Raw genomic sequence first — 15,506 nt, forward strand, 5'->3', positions numbered from 1 at the left:
CTCTGAGAGGGGAGGCTCTGGGTCAGGTGACGAGAATTCGCGTAGGAGGGGTCGGAGTTCTAGTCTTGTAGACTGACGAGGCAGTGGGACTCTCGTCCGGGACGTACCCGTAGGCTGGGGCGGCCTCTGCGGCGTTAGCTGCGCGGAGGCAGGTACGTGAAGGGCTGGGGAGGAGACAAGGGAGGTGGGGACCGGGAATCCGGTTCGGTATTTTCGGGGCTCACGTACTGAGACACCTGAGCCCAGGGCCTCAGAGACAAACCTGGCCCTGCCCGGAGCCCTCGGTCCCCAGAAGAACAGTCAGGATGGCGTTGTGGTCTTTCGTCCCATGAGTATAGATTAGGGAAATCGAGGCCTTGAGAAAGGAAAAGGCTCCCCAGAGCTCCGTTTCAGGCAAGGGCTTACCCTGATTTCGTTCCTTTCTCCTGGACGGAACCGCCTCTCTCATATGGTGGTGCATTTAACGAGTTTACCTCGAATAGAGAGACCGAGAGGCGCGGAATGTGTTGAACAGATTTATGGTGAGAGTTAAAAGACCTGGGTTCGAGACTTCGCCACCGACCGCAAATTGTGCTTTCCAGGCCAGATCCTTTTTCTGTGCTGAGCCTAGTTTCCTCACTTGTAAAGCGGGGCAGTGCTTCTCAAAATGTTTTTCACACCATCTACTTTGAAATCTCCTGGTTTGCCGGCATTGAAGTGCTGGGCTAAAATCAAACAACTAGTGTGGAATCTGCGTTTAGGACCTAGGAAACCGTGATTTGAGTATTCGCCTTGGAATACTCAAATAATTTTACTTTGAATCTTTCTGATGTTTGAAGCCCAATGATCTTAAGTGCTTTCTGCTATGGATACCAGATATCTTTTCTTCGCTTTGAGGCAGTTTGGGCCAGTTCAGGAACTGAAAAAACTGTAATAGTTAGGCTAGAAAAAAAGAACACTGAAAGGAAAATAACATTTTTAAAACTAAAGGTAAGAAAAAAAAAAGTTATGGAGAAGAGAGCTTCCACTGCATCTTTGGGGTGGAAAGAAGTAGAGCTAGGCTTAATAGGTGGATTCTACAGGAGGACAAGATTTTTGCTTACTAGAAGAACTTAATGGAAAAATCATCAGCGGTGACTAGCGATAGGATGGATTGTTTCCTTGTGGAAGGAGGAATGCAAGTATTAGATGAAGGTCTTTCCCAACTCCAAAGTCTCTGCTTCTAAGTAATTTTACTTTGAATCTTTCTGGTGCTGACTCTGCCCTCGGAGAAAATATGAGATTTCTTTTTCCAACTTTCTTTTCTTGACACCTTCATTCCCCCTAGCCTACATCTAGCACCTGATCTATGAAATATCTTCCTGGTTGTGCACCATCCTTTTCAAGGACTTTGGAATGCCCCAACATCTGATAGAGGTGCTTGAACTGTTTATGAATAACAAAACAGAATGTCATCCATTGGTTAATAGCTTATTTTCTAAGAACAAATTGGAAATGCCTCTGAAGACTTTGTGACCAGAAGAAACCAGTGAACTCTGTATCACAGAATGAAGGGCCTCTTGAATTTGTAGTCCAACCTTCTTTCTGGGACATACATCCCTCTTTAATCCTTTCTTTCTCCAACAGTGTGTATGCAGATGTGAGAGAATTGTTTTTTTAACTCTGTAGGCTAGCTTTCCATACAGCAAATAAAACCCATTCTATGATGGATTAATTTGCCAGTTCATCCTGATTTGTGTGTAATCTACAGATGATGCTTTAGCATGTGTTTAGTTTTCTCATCAAACATCACATTTCCTTATTTTGTGCTTTACCAAACTCCCAAGTAGATCACTTTTACAACACCTGTTAGAATATTTAAGATTATGTTGTCTTATGGAGCAGAAGTTCAAAATTATCACTCAATTCTGCAGACCCCTCTCCTCCAAAAAAAGGTTGGTTTAGCCAAAACTTTATGCCTGTTTTTTTACTTTGTGTTTCTCAAGGGGGAAAAAAAAGTTGTGAAATGCTTACTCAGGTGTTATCAGGGTGCTGGGTAAAATGTTCTTAATTTGTTTGTTTTTTTTTGTTTTTTTGTTTTTTTTTTTTTAATTTTTTAATATTTATTTTTCAGTTCTCGGCAGACACAACATCTTTCTTTGTATGTGGCGCTGAGGATCGAACCCGGGCCACACGCATGCCAGGCGAGTGCGCTACTGCTTGAGCCACATCCCCAGCCCCTGTTCTTAATTTGTTGGGGTTTTTAAAACTTATCAATACAGGAGTTCCAGGTATTAATGAAATACGTGAATCAGTGCTTTAATAAGGCCACTGGTCTGAAGAGATGCCTCTGAAAAAAAGGGTTTGATGGTAAAAATAAGTTTGGGAAAAGCTGCATACTATTCTTAGAACTTCTCAGTGTATAGTACCACATTAAAGGTATTGAGAAGTCTGCAATAAAGGAATGGGCTATATAAGCTCCAACAGGGTAATGCACACCTATAATCCCCAGCTACTTGGGAGGCTGAAGCAGGAGAATCTCAAAGTTTGAGGCCAATCTCATAACTTAGTGAGACCTTGTCTCCAAAAATAAATACATAAATAAATAAATAAATAAGAAGGGCTAGGGGTGTAGCTCAATGGTAAACCACCCCTGGGTTCAATCCCCAGTATCACAAAAAAGGGTGCTTTATAAACTAGGCTAATAACTTGTTTTACGTGTTTAATTTAGTGTTGCCAAGTATATTTGATATGAATTTTTTTTTTTACACTAAGACTTAGGTGATTTATTAAGTTTGTTAAGAACTCTGATACAAAGCACAGTAAAAGGCCACAGACCAGTAAATAAAGAATGTGGCTTTTGGCTACTTTACAACCACTGCTACAGCCTATCAACATAACACACTTTTCATCACTTTGAACGAAGGTGTCCAAATGGCCAGTAAAAGTTTCACTCACTTCTCTGATTAAAAACTTTAATAAAGCATTAAATATTTGCTGGTTTAAATATTATCAATCTAAAAAATATTTTTTAAAAACTTCAGTTAACACAAGATTTACAGAGAAAGTCACTAGGTTTTGAAGGCAAGGCAGTTGGCTAAATTTTTTTTTTTTAATTGAAGCACAAATTGGCAAAAATCTAGCTCTACCACTTCTTTTTGCCTGCCCTGTGAGCTAAGAATGGCTCTTACATTTTTAAAGGGGGAATAAATCAAAAAGCAATAATATTTCATGATAGGAAAATCAAATTTCAGGGGCTAGGGTTGTGGCTCAGTGATAGATTGTTTATCTAGCACGTGTGAGGCACTGGGTTCTATCCTCAGCACCACATAAAAAATAAATAAATAATTGTCCAAGTACAACTAAAAAGACAAATTTCAGTGTTCATTTTCAGCCACACTCATTTATTTGCATATTGTGTTTGGCTGCTTTAATTCTGTAACTGTGCAGTAGTTAACACAATGACTGTAAGGTCCACAAAGTCTAAAGTATTTACTATATGGCCCTTTACATTAAAAAAAAAAAAAAATCTGCCAGCTTCTGACCTGTATCTTGTACAGTTTTTAAAATTTTTTATTTTAAAATGATTTAGACTGCAAAAATAATTCACAGACTTACTGCGTACCCTCCATCTCACTTCTCCTAATATTAACACTTTACATAAGTATATTAAAATTATCTAAGCAAAAAACTTAATATTGATTAAAACCTACTAACTATAGACTTTTTCGGGGGGTGGTGGTACCTGGTATTAAACTCGGGTGCATTACCACTGTTACTGCTGAGCTATTTATTTTTATTATTTATTTATTTTTGGTATGAGGGATTGAATCCAGGGGCACTGAACCACTGAGCCACATCTCCAGCCATTTTTAAGTATTTTATTTAGAGACAGGGTCTCACTGAGTTGCTTAGGGCCTCCCAAGTTGCTTAGGCTGGCTTTGAACTCACAATCCTCCTGCCCCAGCCTCCTGAGTCACTTGGATTACAGGTGGGCACCACCATGGCTTTATTTTTTATTTTCAGATAAGTTCTCACTAAATTTGCCTCAATCTTGAAATCCTCTGCCTCAGTCTCCCAAGTTGCAGGTGCCTGGCTCTAATCTATACATTTTATTAAAATTTTGTCATTTGTCCAATTCTTTTTCTGTCCCAGGATCCAATCTGAGCTCTTGGATAACATTGAGTTATCAAGTCTCCAGTCTGGGGCAATTCCTCAGTCTGTCCTTCAAGACTGTAAACTTTTAAATAAGACTGGTCTAATATTTTGTAGAATGTCTTTCAAACTTTTTTTTATATGTAATGCACATACCAGAAAATTCACCACTTTAAAGTGTGTAATTTAGTGGTTTTTAGTATATTCACAAAGTTGTACAGTCATCACTGCTATATGTAAGCAGACACTCTATTCCTCCCCTCTTCCCATCTCCTGGCAACCACTAATCTCCTTTTTGTCTCTGAATTGCCTATTCTGAACATTTAATAGAAATAGAATCATACAGTATGTGGCCTTTTGTGTCTGGCATTCTCATAAGCATATTTTCAAGGTTCATCAATGTGATAGCATGTAATAGTATATCATTCCTTTTTATTACTCAGTAATATTCCACTAGGGGTATAACACAATTTGTTTATCCATAAGTTTGTTCATTAGTTTATTGACACAGATTTTTCTATCTTTTGGTAATTATGAATAATGCTGCTATGAACATTTGTGTGCAGGTTTTTGTTTGAGCGTATTTTCAGTTCTCTTAGATAAATACCTAGAAGTGAAAATTGATGGGTCATATGGCAATAACACTGTGTTTGACTTTTTGAGAAACTGCCAAGCTATTTTTTATAGTGGATGTCCTGTTTTATGTTCCTACTAATAATATATGAGAATTCCAATTTCTCTACATCCTCAACACTTGTTATTGCCCATTAAAAAAAATATATCCATCCTAGTGGGTATGAAGTGTTTTAATTTGCATTTCCCTAATGACTGATGATGTTAAATATTTTCATGTGTTTTTTGGCATCTGTATATTTTATTTGAAGAAGTCTATTTAAATCCTTTGCCCATTTCTTAATTGGATTATTTGTCATTATATACAATTTCTATTATAAATAGAGTTTGCAAATCCCTTGAAGCCGCTTGAAGTAACTAACTCAGAGTGAGCTGAATGGCAGAATCTGATGCAATACTAGTAGCTCCCTGAGCTGAATGTGGTTGGATTTGGACATGCTGAAGTACAGAGTAAGTTGTCTGTCTGAGACTGCTGATCATGTGGAGCTTTGCACAACCCCAACCACTGCTGATCATGCAGAGTTGGGTGACTGTAGTCAAATGAAAGGGATACTACTTGTGTCCAGAAACTACAGCATCATCCAGGATGTAATAAAACCACTTGGGGATCCTTCCATTTGGGAGCTACTCTTGTGTTTGCCTCATTATCAGTAGGGAGTAGAGGAGTCTGGTGGTTTGTCATGGACAGCTGCTCATAAATACAGAAGTTTTAGTGCAACTGGGCTTCTCTTGACCCCACAGTATTTGGCTATAATCAGATCATCCTGGAGATGTACTTTAAAAGAGACACTTCAGTAATTTAAATTGTGAAAATAATATATTCTTATTTTAGATATTTTGGAAAATACTAAAAACCTCCCTTTCCCCACCTCAAACATCCCTTATTCTATTCATTGTACATAGTAATTTTTTTCCCCAAAGAATGGAGTCTTACTGTGTTGCCCATGTTGGTCTCAAACTGCTGGGTTTCAAGTGATCCTCCTGCCGTGTTCTCCAGAGTAACTGGCCTAGAGGTATTCACTGTTAACTATCCCCCCCACACCAGTACTGAGGAGCTTTACTGCTGAGCTACATCTCCAGTTCTTTTATCATTTTAAGATGGCTATAGTGGCCCATGCCTGTCATCCCAGCAACTCGGAGGCTGAGGCAGGAGGATCACAAGTTCAAGTCCAGCCTCAGCAATTTAGCAAGACCGTGTCTCAAAACAAAAAAGAAAAAGGCCTGGGAATGTAGCTCAATAGTAAAGAAAGTGTCCCTGTGTTCAAATTCTAGCACCAAAAGAAGAAAAAAATTACCATCTTAATGATTTTTTCAGGTTAGTGGTTTTGAGTACTTTCATATTGTTATGGAAACATTACCATTATGTGTCTCCAGACTTTTCATTTTGCCAACCCAAAACTCACTACCCACTAAACAATAACTCTCTTTTCCCTCCTCCCCTTGCCTATTGGCAACCATATTAAGGCCTTGCTAAATTGCTGAGACTGGCTTTGAACTTGCAATCTGATCCTCCTACCTCAGCCTCCCGAGACACTAGGATTACAGGCTTGTGCCACTGCGCCTGAATGTGTCTGATTCTGACAACCCTCAAATACCTCCTATAAGTGGAATTATGTAGTATTTGTCTATTGTGATTGACTTGTTTCATTCAACATACTGTCCTCAATCAAGATTCATCCATATTGTAGTATATGTCAGAATTTTCTTCCTTTTAAAGGCTGGTTGTGTTCCATTATATGTACATACCACATTTTGGTTATTTATTTATCTGGTAATGTTTCCATGTTGTAGCTATTGTGAATATTGCTGCTATAAACAAATAGATATTTGAGACCCTGTTTTCAGTTCTTTTTTCAGATACATACCCAGAAATGGAATTATCATATGGTAATTTTTTTTTTTTATTTTTAATTTTTGGTAATACTGGAGATTGAACCCAGGGGCATTTTACCATTGAACTACATCACCAGTTCTTTATTTTTTATTTTGAGACAGGATCTCACTTATTTGCCAAGGCAGGGCTTGAAGTTATGATCCTCCGGCCTCAGCCTCACAAATAGCTGGGATTAAAGTCATTCATCACCATGCCTGTCCTGTTTTTAATTTTTTGAGGAATTTCCATATTATTTTCTGCAGCAGGTGCACCATCTTACATTCCCACCAGCAGCCAGTGTGTAAGTGTTCTCTTTCTCCACATTCTTGCCAATACTTGCTTTCTTTTGTTTATTTTATAGTAGCCATCCTAATGTGATAAGGTGGTGTCTTGTAGTTTTGATTTTCATTTCCCTAATGATTCATGATAATGAGTACTTGTTCATGTGCTTATTGGCTGTTTATATATCTTCTTTGGAAAAATGTCTATTCATATCCTTTGTCCATTTTTTAATTGGATTGTTTTTGTTGTTTTAGGATTTAGTTCTGGAAGTTAGTATGTTCCGGAAGTTAGTCCTTTATCAGATATATGATCCACAAATTTTTCTCCCATTTTGTGTGTTGCCATTTTACTCTGTCTTGGTGCATAGAATTTTTAAGTTTTCATAAAAACCAATTTGTTTGTTTTTTCTTTTGTTAGATTTACCTTTGGTGTCATATGGATGAAATCATTGCTAGAAATGTGGATTATAAATTAGGACCAAGTGGATTCTCAGTGGTGACCTTAATTGTTGTCCAGTTATTATAACCCCACGTCTTTATTTTTCAACTTTACAGAAGTGGGTCTGTCTCTTCATTTCATAGGTCAATGGGAACACAGTATTTGAGTGGTCCCCCATGTGGCCTAAGGACACAGAGAGATCTGAAGCAGCACTTCTAGTTATTGACCAAATCTCTGTGTCCTGTGGAAATGGTTGACTAGTTGGCCATTCTACTCTGGGCCTAGTCATCAGGTTAATTCCCATGGTAGTCTCTTTGTTTTTTTTTTGAGAGAATTTTTTTTTTTTAACATTCATTTTTTAGTTTTTGGTGGACACAACATCTTTTGTTTTTGTATGTGGTGCTGAGGATCGAACCTGGGCCGCATGCATGCCAGGCGAGCGCGCTACCGCTTGAGCCACATCCCCAGCCCCCATGGTAGTCTCTAACTTCCAACAGTTCAGTATCTATTATCATAGGTACTTTTCAGAAATACCTTGTGATGTAAGCAATAGTGGTGTTTTTAAAGATGGACTTTTCTGGATATGAGATTGGATCCTGGCCAAAGCCCAGAAAAGTTTCTTTTCTTAGCACTATCATCTTTGCCAAGGCACATTACAGAATAAGAAGCTTTTTACAATTAAATTCTGACTTGACTCTAGACTCCTTGAAGTCAAGAAGCAGAACCTTGTCTGCTTTGTTTTTATCATTGATCCTAGTAGTTGGCATTCTCTAAATGTTTGTCAAACTGCACTGGCAATAAACACAGTTAATGGCAGTGGCCATTAATGGAAGACAGCCTGATTTGTGAAAGTTGATATTATAGATTATTCAGAGTAGTGTTATTTTGTTTGTATTATTTTTAACCACAGTCAGTCCTCTTTAGGACCTTGTGTTGAAAAGAAAAGTGAAATCATTGTTTTGTCAATATTTACTGGGTGTTATTAAACTCTCAGAAAGTTTTTTCCCTAATTAGTTAAACCTTATTAGCTTAATTTTTTTTTAATATTCGGCCTTCAGAGTATTTTAGAGGTTATTAGCTCAATCTTGGTTAAAATTTGAATTAATGAGGGCTAGAGTTATAGTTCAGTGGTAGAGCACTTGTCTTGCATGTGTGAGGTTTGATCCTCAGCACCAAATAAAAATAAATAAATTAAATAAAGGTATTATGTCCATCTACAACTAAAAAAATTGAATTAATGATATTTTATAAATATTTGTGAGATTTTATAAAATCAATGAGGTTTCAATGACTTAATGAAAACAAAACAAAACTCTTATTCATAAACTTTTCTTTTTTAAAAAAATATTTATTTTTTAGTTTTAGGTGGACACAATATCTTTATTTCACTTCCATGTGGTACTGAGAATCGAACCCAGTGCCTCACGCATGCTAGGTGAGCACGCTACCACTTGAGCCACATCCCCATCCCCATAAACTTTTCTTATAACAAAAGAAAGGCAGGCCAGGCATGGTGGCTCATGCCTGTAATCCCAGCAGTTTGGGAGGCAATTTAGCAAGGCCCTAAGCAAATTAGCAAAACCCTGTCTCAAACTAAAAAAATCTAAAAATGGGCTGAGGAAATCAAAACTACTCTAAGATTTCATCTCACTCTAGTTAGAATGACAGTTATCAAGAATACAAGCAACAGGGCTGGGGATGTGGCTCAAGCGGTAATGCGCTCGCCTAGCATGCGTGGGGCGTTGGGTTCGATCCTCAGCACCACATAAAAATAAAATAAAGATGTTGTGTCCGCCAAAAACTGAAAAATAAATATTAAAAAATTCTCTCTCTCTTTAAAAAAAAAAAGAATACAAGCAACAATAAGTGTTGATGAGGATGTGGGGGAAAAGGCACACTCACACATTGGTGGTGGGACTGCAAATTGGTGCAACCAATCTGGAAAGTAATATGGAGATTCCTTAAATAACTTGGGATGGAACCACCATTTGACTCAGCTATCCCACTCCTCAGTTTACACCCAAAGGACTTAAAAATAGCATAATATAATGATGCAGCCACATCAATGTTTATAGCAGCACAATTCACAATTGCTAAACTGTATAACCAACCTAGATGCTCTTCTATAGATGAATGGATAAAGAAACTGATATATATTCACAATGGAATATTACTCAGCATTAAAAGAGAATAAAATTTTCTGGTAAGTGGATGGAGTTGGAGAATATCATGCTAAGCAAAGTAAGCCAATCCCCCCAAAAAACGAAGTCCAAATGTTTTCTCTGATAAGTGGTTGCTAATCCATGATGGAGGGGGCAAGGGATGGGTAGAGGAACTTTGGATTGGGCAAAGGTGAGGGAGGAATGGGGAGGGGCAAGGGGGCTAGGAAAGGGTACCAAAAAGGGGAAAAAAAGAAGGGCAGGCACAGTTACCACTATTGGCACATGAAGGACACTGGCTTGGCAAATGGCAAAACTGGGTCTCAGGCCAAGTCTTCTACCTCCATATTGCTCCTTTCACTGTATTTACTAAAATCCAGTTCTCAATTGGGATCTGTCTTTTCTTAGTACAGTATTTCTCCCAGGTATATTGTTTTGAGTTGAAATTGGCAAATTTCTACCATTCATTCACATACATTTTATCAAATGGCTCCTCCCAGGGGTACTGTGCTGTTGGCCCTAGGACTTTCTAGAGTGTACAATAAACAGTTCACTGCATAATTAATCCTCTGTGTAAGTAGTGTTATCCTTTAATATACAGTGGGTCCTAATTTTGGAATAATACCTGAACTGTTTTCTCACTGCAAATTTCTGACTCCCCCCGCCCCATTTGTTTATGAGTTTGGACTAATACTTAAAAAAAAAAGAAAAGAAAAGAAAAAGTATTGATGTAGTTACATGTACATTTCTAGTCTGGGGGAAAGAAAACCCCACTGAAGAATGTTTTTCTTGTAGAATACTGATTTTCCATAACTTTGGTTGGCTAGATTGATTTGTATTGAGTTGTACATTCCTAAGTGTTCTTTCTTAGGTGTTAGATCTGATAGTACAGTATACATTGATGAGGTGCTCCTGAACTGCCTGACCCTGTGCTGACTAAAGCACTTGGAAGCTGGGACAAGGCATGAGGAAACACAATAACAGATCCCTAAGGTCCCATCTATCAAGCACATTGGCTTGGGGTTGGGAAGCTTTGTCTGTGACTGGCTCCGTTGTCATTGGGCAAGTGACCTAACTAGTCTGAGCCTTAATTTAACATACAGGGGATGCTAACAATGTTACAGTAATGTTTGCCTCAAGGCAGGCTGTAAAGATGAAATGACATAATTCACTAAAGAGCCTAGCTGAGTAGGTTAGCTGATGTTATTGGTAATGACAAGAAATATAACAAGTGCCCCTGATTTTAACATTTTAGTGGAAAGTCTGGCTTCTCTGGATCAAACTAATTATGTCCTATTCTAGATTTCCTCTCAGCACAAATTTATACAGTTCTGATATCTCACCTAATCTGCCTTCAAGGAATAATGCTCATTCAGAAAGGGAAGTTGTAACTCATTCATTCAGCAAAATAACCAAGTCCCAGCTGATTGCTTAGGTCTGTGGGGGAATATAAAGAAGCAGTATTGTTCACTGAACTGAGAGAGGGAGATCTCGTTAGGGAGGGGGATTAACATTTTTTAAGCACTTCACTGCATGTCTGGAAATTGGCCTCTTGTTTTGTCTTTAATTTGCACAACTGTCTTGTGAGGAAGGTAATGGCCCTATTTTCACAAATAAATGAGACCAAAGGCTCAGAGAGAAAATAAATTGTCTGAAGTCAGAATGTGTGGAAGATCTGAGGTTTGAACTCCAAGCCATCTGAATCCTCTGTGCCATGCTAGTTTTTAATAAAGATAAGTCCATTAAAGTCAAGGAGCATTTAAGACATTGGAATGACAAAAGGCAGCCTCTTGGATGACCCTTAAAAGCTTGTGTCAGTAGTGGTCATAATCCCATTTTAGCTTTTTACAGGGTTCCAGAGAATAGGACCAGTGCATCTCCAAGGAAAGAAGCCAATTCTTCTGGACCTGAAAGGCCATTCATGTCCTTGGTCCTGTACTTGAAGGCCAAGTCATAGAGGGCTAGCTTAGTGGTCTAAACGCCATTTAGATTCTCAAATTTTAGAGCTGTTTTCTGTGTGTTCTAAGTTCCAATTAACTTACTCAATTCTTCACTCTAACCTTCTGTGAGTATGATGTAGACATTCTTGGAATGCACATCTCATCTCTACATATGGTCTAACAGCAACCTAATAAGCAGCACAGACAGGTTCAGGATTCCTGGCAAAAAGCTTCCCTATGAAGAAGCATATACTTACAGGAATGAAACCTGCCAGAGTCATGCCAACTATTTATCACCCAAATTTGTAATCTTCATAACTAAGAATAACATTTCTAGGTGCCTCTGTACACCTTGGTCTAGGAATTCTTAAGAGTTAAAAGAGGGCAGAAAAGGCAGAGAATGAATTCTTACAGTTCTCTACCAGAAAATTGAACACAAGAATGTTACAAAGAGATTTCCTCATGAGGTCAAGTTCCTTGGTTCCTGCAGGGATGTTCAACTCTTGCATTCTCTCACTTGTTCAGTTCCCGTGAGGTAGACCAGGGCAAGTGGACCAAAGGCCAGCTCTGGAAAGGTAATAGGAGTGAAGATGCTGGGTCAGTCAAATACAGGCTCTGCACTCCTAAGGGATCATTAAGTATTGTAAATCGGCTTTCAGTCCAACACCACATTTACCTCTCAGGATGTCTCAAATTGAGGAATGTTTTACAAAACTAAGTGTGATCTTGTTTCTTAAACGAACAGCTGTGTCCTGGATGGATCAAATGCTGACTGGTCTGAAATCTTAGTAGACTTGTCCTCCACCCCAAGTTTTCCTGACCTTTCTGCAGTCCCTGTGGATTGTAGCAGGTGTTGTATATTCTGAAGGTTGGGACCTGAGGTTATTGTCCCTTTCAAACATTGTGCTGTGCTGGTATGCTCTGCTTTTGGTAGAGTCCATTTCTTCTAGAGCTGGATTTCCGAAAACTGTTCTTCAGAGAATTATCTAGGGTGGAGGGAGGGATACATTTAAAAAGTAATAGATTCTTAGGCTTGATCCATATCCTATTTAAATCACTGAGAGTCTGGGAGCCAGATTCCCTATGGAGGGAGGGGCCTCTTTAGGAAAAATGGTGGTGGGGAAAGGAAGGTGAGTTTAATGGAGCCCCTTGTTAGAATTCTTATATCTTCTTCTTCTTCTTCTTTATATTGGGATTCGAACCAGGGGCGCTTTACAACTGAACTACATCCCCAGCCCTTTTTATTTTGAGATAGGCTTCCGCTTAAGTTGCTTAGAGCCTGGCTGAATTGCTGAGACTGGCTTGAACTTGTGATCCTCCTGCCTCAGCCTCCTGAGCCACTGGGATTACAGATTTGAGTCACTGTACTTGGCTCCATATGTCTTTTCTAGCTCCGATGCCAGACTCAACTTGTTCTTGCGCTTCTTTGTGACTCCTTCACAGTTGGTAGCATCAGACCTGAAATAATGTTGTCAGTAGAGAACTGTTGATTGCATAAATGAATGAGTGATGAATTTGCTCTCTATTTCAAAGCACAGAATTTACAGCATTGTAAAATGAATTTGAGGGAAAACAAAGACTGGGTATTTAGCTTTGTAAAGCTGCATGCTCTTTGAATAATATGAGTAAAAAGAGTGCTCATGTTGTGTTAGGAAGTCTGAATTTGGCACTGTATGGTGACCCACCCTTAGGCAAGTCTTCCAGCCGCCCTGGCCTGATGTCCTTATCTATAAAATGGGATGAGGATCAGAAGTAATGATAGATGTTAATATGATTTAAAAAAACTAATAAGTACAGCCAGGTGTAGGGGCACATGCCTGTAATCCCAGCAACTCAGGGGGCTGAGGCAAGAGGATTGCAAATTCAAGACTAGCTTCAGCAACTTAGCAAGGCCCAAAGGACTTACCAAGACTAACTCAAAATAAAATATAACCACATAGCTCAGTGGTTAAGTGACCCTGGATTCAATTCCCAGTACCAAAACAAAAATCTAGAAAGTGGTTCAAATCTAGAGTGAAGAAGGGCCAGGTATGATGGCACATGCCTGTAGTCTCAGATCCTTGGAAAACTGAGGCAGGAAGATCACTTGAGAAACCATCCTCAGACCATCCTGAGAAACAGAATCCTGTTTCCCACCCCTCCAAAAAAAGTACAGGAACACAAAAATAGTTACAATAAAGTTGTGATGTGGTCAGGTCAAAGTCTATAGGCCCTATAGGGCCAGGAGAGTTTTAGCAAGAGGGAATCTTAGGTATGCTCAGGATCTATTTCCTTTTTATTCTGTCTCGTTCCTAAGCCAACCAGGGTCCTCTATTCTCTGGACCATTTTCCTAGTTCTGCAGGGCCCATGAGGCTGTGGCCACATTCTTTTGTTCTGTAGATGCTCATTAGATAGTCACCAGGGGAAGCTACTTATCTCTGCTTTGACACATTGGTATGGGGTTCCTGTGGATAAAGTTAGGGAGGAGGTAAAGAGAGGAGGCTCCTAGGATGGGTGTGTACCTCTGGAGCCCAGGATATATTGCAAAGAGGGTTGTGAGCAGCTCACCTGGCAGTTGACCAAAGCCAATCATGCATGCCTGTACCCACTCACTAAATATTTCAGTGCCTGCTAGGATGAAGCTCTAGGTCCTAGGGAAAGGAACAATGGTATCAGTCTACTAAGAATTAGAATGAGAGTGATGTGATCTGTCTGGAGTTGGGACATACAAGCCTATTCCAATACCTGGCCTGCTGCAAAGCTGCCACACCCTGCAAACTCTGAGCTTACCAGTGAGTGTCTCCTGATCGGTCCCACCCCAACACCTGTCTTGACCCAGGATTTTCCCTTATGCCTCTGTGTAGGAGTATAGACTAGGCAGAACCTTGGGTCCAGAGAGTATTTGGAGGGGGAACCAGGGTAAATGGTATGCCTATGTACCTCCAATAGCAACAGCCTCCCCCCACTTTGGTATGCCCTCCAGGTCACTCTGGTATCTTGATGTGCGCCTCAGTAGTGCAGTAGGTGGTATGATGCCCTAACTTCTCAAGGGAAAAAAGAAATTCAAGTTATCAATAATTTACCCAGGCCAATGGCCAGTCAGTAGTAAAGTTAGGACTTGAACTCAAAGCTTTTTGGGGTGGGAAAACTGGAACATTGAGGGGAAAAATTATTTCATTTACTGTTAACTCTTGTCTGATTTCAAAATTACTATAGGTAAAAATGTCAGTTTTATAAACTTGGAGGATTTAGAAAATGTAAGTCATTTCTACCAAGCCCCTATCAATGTATAGTCACATCACTAGCTTGGTATATTCTTCCACATTTTAAAAGATATTTGCTAATATTTATATTTATTCTTGTAACAAATGCAGTATTATACATACAGTCTATCTTTTTTCTTTTTTTTTTTCTTTGAGGTGTTCTTCCGGGGGTTGAACTCAGGAGCACTTGGCCACTGAGCCACATCCCCAAGGCCTGTTTTTTGTATTTTATTTAGAGACAGAATTAGAATGAAACACTGAGTTGTTTAGTGCCTCGCTTTTTGCTGAGACTGACTTTGAACTCGCGATCCTCCTGTCTCATCCTCCAGAGCCGTTGGGATTACAGGCATGTGTCACCGTGCCAGGCATACATTTTTCTTTTTTAAAAGTTATTATAACTGGGTGCAGTGGCACACATCTGTAATCCCAGCAACTCAGAAGTTTGAGGCAGGAGAATCACAATTTTGAGACCAACCTCAGTGGCTTAGTGAGACCCTAAGCAACTTAATGAGACCTTGTCTCAAAATAAAAAGGGCCAGGAATAGCTTCAGCAACTTAGCAAGGCCCAAAGGACTTAGCAAGACTGTCTCAAAATAAAACATAACCACCCAGCTCAGTAGTTAAGCGACCCTGGGTTCAATTCCCAGTACCAAAACAAAAATCTAGAAAGTGGTTTAGATGGCATATAGCTATAACACAGCTCCTTGGGAGGTTGAGGCAGGAGGATCACAAGTTCACGGCTAGCCTCATTAACTTAGCAAGACCCTGTCTCAAAATGTTAAAATGTCAAAATAAATGGACTGGGGATTTAGCTCAGTGGTAAAG

General features: G+C 39.4%; 1 protein-coding gene across 3 annotated transcripts in view; it reads left to right on the forward strand.

Moving 5' to 3' along the window:
* Positions 1-21: 21 nt before the first annotated feature.
* The window catches only part of Rnf185 (ring finger protein 185), a 35,474-nt gene continuing 19,989 nt past the window's right edge, over positions 22-15,506 (forward strand). The window contains exons 1-3 of one of the 3 annotated variants that reach the window (XM_071615411.1): positions 22-152; positions 2,093-2,162; positions 5,071-5,196. The gene's annotated coding sequence lies outside the window, so the exon portion shown is untranslated. The remainder of the gene's footprint in view (positions 153-2,092; positions 2,163-5,070; positions 5,197-15,506) is intronic. The other 2 variants (XM_071615409.1, XM_027953411.2) reach the window with 2 other exon arrangements.

This window comes from Marmota flaviventris, chromosome 1 (assembly GCF_047511675.1).
Source record: "Marmota flaviventris isolate mMarFla1 chromosome 1, mMarFla1.hap1, whole genome shotgun sequence".
In the NCBI taxonomy this organism is placed as follows: Eukaryota; Metazoa; Chordata; class Mammalia; order Rodentia; family Sciuridae; genus Marmota; species Marmota flaviventris.